General features: G+C 43.3%; 1 protein-coding gene across 1 annotated transcript in view; it reads left to right on the plus strand.

Moving 5' to 3' along the window:
- ptpn4b (protein tyrosine phosphatase non-receptor type 4b) overlaps positions 1-720 on the plus strand; it is a 70,959-nt gene extending 70,239 nt beyond the window's left edge. The window contains 1 exon segment of the mRNA XM_080835220.1: positions 1-720. This exon segment is cut by the window's left edge and continues 1,781 nt beyond it. The gene's annotated coding sequence lies outside the window, so the exon portion shown is untranslated.
- The last annotated feature ends 2,592 nt before the right edge of the window (positions 721-3,312 follow it).

A 3,312-nucleotide genomic window follows, 5' to 3' on the forward strand; every position in this document is an offset into this window, starting at 1 on the left:
AGTCAGACAGTGCTCTTCCCGTGGCTCTCAGAGGGCATGTCCACATCCCTGACTCTCTTAAGTCCCGCTACACCGGACTTGAGTCACACACACACACACACACACACACACACACACACACACACACTCTTCAGCTGAAACACTGGCCTGAGTGGAAGCGTATCACGGTGCGTTGGCACTGGGGATGATCTCAGTTCTGCCGGCAGAGCTCCATCCTCGGGGGTGACGGAGGCCTCTGGAAGCCGAGTTCCTGTCATCTTTAGCTACTAGTAATATAATTATTATTATTTTTTTATTTCATTTTATTTTCTTGATTTCAACTGCATCAATCTCGCAAAACACGTACATGAGATGTATTACAAGAGATACATGACATGCAAATTAATAATACAGATGACTTTTAAGGATGTTGTCTCTTTATTTTTTTTGTCTCTTTATTCCTTTCTTTATTTTTTTCTTTTATTTTTTTGATGGAGGCACGCAAGGAAGGACTGGGGCTTCCAGGACCAACATGTTTTTCATCCTCCTGAATGTTCTGCAGCAACTCACTGGGCTTGCCTAAGTGTTGTGATAGCTCCCGAGCGATAGATTTGCTATTGATATCATTTAGTGGGTCGGTTGGGGATATTTTTGTAAAAGAGACCCTTTTTTTGCTCCTCTGGACTGGACAGCACTTTGCAGCTGACTATGTAGACTGCAGCTCTACGTGAGAATTCATAGTTTGAGGGAAAGGGTTGAGGGGTTGGTGGGGGGGGGGGGGGGGTGTATGATTTTGAAATTTTATTTATCATTAAAAATATGTGAAATAAAGACACCTGTAGGGGGAAATGTGATATACATAGTGTCACCTGTTAAATATCTGTAAATACCATGTTGTATATTAAAAAAAATCTCCTGAAAAGAACCTGTGTGGGTTTAAATGTTATTTTTTATAAAGACCTTGTCTTGGAAAAGTGGCCACAAGTCTAAACTGTGCCTCGGAGAGAGAGTTGGGAAAGCCTTCACTAGCGAAAAGTGCTCTCCATTGGCCTAGAATGGATACCGTGACAGTGGAGAGATGAACTGTGTTGAGTTGGCACGGGTGGGTCACTCAATTTTTCCCTACTTTGTTTTTTGCTAATGCCAGGTGACCACTTGCAAATACACGGTCATCGTTGTTGTAGTAATTGATTTTTTTTTTTTTTTAAATCATTTGGTTGAACAATATAGTTAGATCTAGATCTTGGAAAATAAAAGCAATTTGAAGGTTTTGTTAAGATGTGGATGGCTTTGCCAATAGTTTGTCTGCTATATCACCCATGTGCTGAGACTACTGATGACGGTGAAAAGGGTATGATGCAGCCATCAACATTGGCGCATTTGTTTCTGCTTGAGGATGCACAGGCTGCGTCCATAACAGTGGGCTGAGGAATCGATGAGGCCCTGATCTGGCCTGGGCTCGCCAGATCTGTCTCACGCCAGGACTACACACACACACACACAGATCTGTCTCACGCCAGGACCAGAACTATCAGCTATCAGTGATATTTAGAAGCAGATGATTTGTTCAACTTGTGGTGTGACAAGTCTGAAGAGGATCTCTGTAGGCTTTTGGGCTCTTCCGTTATGACTGTTAGTGTCTGGACGTGAAACAAGCCTTGTGCACAGCTGTCCTCTTGAGGATGCTTCAGTGGTGGCTTCTTTTGTAGGGGATCTATCTGCTGTTTGAGAACTGAGACGTACAATACACTATACAACAAGCGGCACACGCAAACCTTTCACCAGATTTGATTGCTGTACAGAACACTGAATGTATGGATCCCGTGCATTAATGTACAGATTTTGTAGAATATATCAAGGAGTCACACTGTCTTGGCTTTTGAGGTTAAAATATTTTGTATATTCTATACTCCTAGTGACATGCAAGGGTGTGTCCTCACAAACCTTTATTGGGGACTCGTCCGAGAACTCTGAGGTATCTGTGCAAATGTGTGTGTGGTGTAAAAATGAGCAATATCATGTCAGTTAAGTGCCGATGTTCTGTGAGTAAAGTCTTTCGTTTCTGCTTTTACTCTGAGCTGGTTGACTTATTTTAGTCCGTCTGGATGATGACTGGCGTTGAATCACTGTTACTGAAGCCTCGGACTCCTACTTCTCTTGGCTATATTCGACTATGCTGCAATATATATCTGCTTCGAAGGCAATAAAAGTTGATATAAGGGTTTATATTCTTTTTCACTGGCAACACAGATGTAGGAACCAAACCTTTTTTAGAATTATATGTCTTTCCATTTATGTTCAATGTGTACGCATTGTATGTCTCTCAGCAATGTCCTTACCCTAAAGTCCAGTGCCTCTGGTCACAAGGGGACGGGTCATACATGGACCAGAACATGCAGGAAGCCGTGCTCTGCTTACATCTCTTTTCACTAAAGCGAGCTCTTAGAAGGGGGATATTGTGTTCAGTTTAATGTAGCCTACCATAAAGAGGGCCACACTTGGCTTCAACGTGATAATTGCTATGGCCCAGAGATGTGTTGTTAATTGTGTGTTAACGCTGCTTTGCCAAGGGAGTATGCACCTCCCGTTTCTTGGTTTAGTTGATCAGAAAGGTTTTTTTTTTTTTTTTTTTTTAAGTAGGGGGAAGACAACCTCCCCATATGCATTTACATAAAACTAATGATTGCTGACAAAAATGGTACGTTTCAGCATTCCTCAGTCTATTTTTACAACTGAGTCAGACAGACGGCATAATAGACTGAGGGCATGCCCTCCCCTCCCGCACAGTAGGCTATGGGTCCCCACAGCAGCAGAAACAGAAGCCGCGGAGCTAACATGCACATCCAGGTCAGACCAGTGAACTGGAAACCGCAGCGGAGCCTCCTGCTCCTGCTCGCTCGGCTTCACTGGCTGGGAACGTCGCATCCAGCATTGCGAGGAGATCTACAACAAAAGGCCTCGAAGAACGGTTAGGAAAGAGTCGCGTGAACACGACTGGGGTCAGGAGTTTATGCATGTGAGACATTTCGAACTTAAGCTGCTTGTCACAATTTTGTACATGGATTGCCCTATAATAAGACATTCAAAAACACCTGCCACTTACCAAGGTCCTAATCAGGGGTGCCTGATTGCGCAAATGCTGAAGTGGTCGTCCAGTAGTATGAAATAAACGGATAGCTGCATCGGCAGGCAAAACTACAGAAGGCAGTTATATGCCTATCGACCCTGCTATGCCATTGGCACGGACGCAATTCTCCATATTAAAAGTCATTGTAGCGCCCCAATTTTTTTAAGCTGTTATTTTAAGGTTAAACTGCTTATCCTAACCCTAAT

This window comes from Sprattus sprattus, assembly GCF_963457725.1.
Source record: "Sprattus sprattus genome assembly, chromosome: 3".
Classification (NCBI taxonomy): domain Eukaryota; kingdom Metazoa; phylum Chordata; class Actinopteri; order Clupeiformes; family Clupeidae; genus Sprattus; species Sprattus sprattus.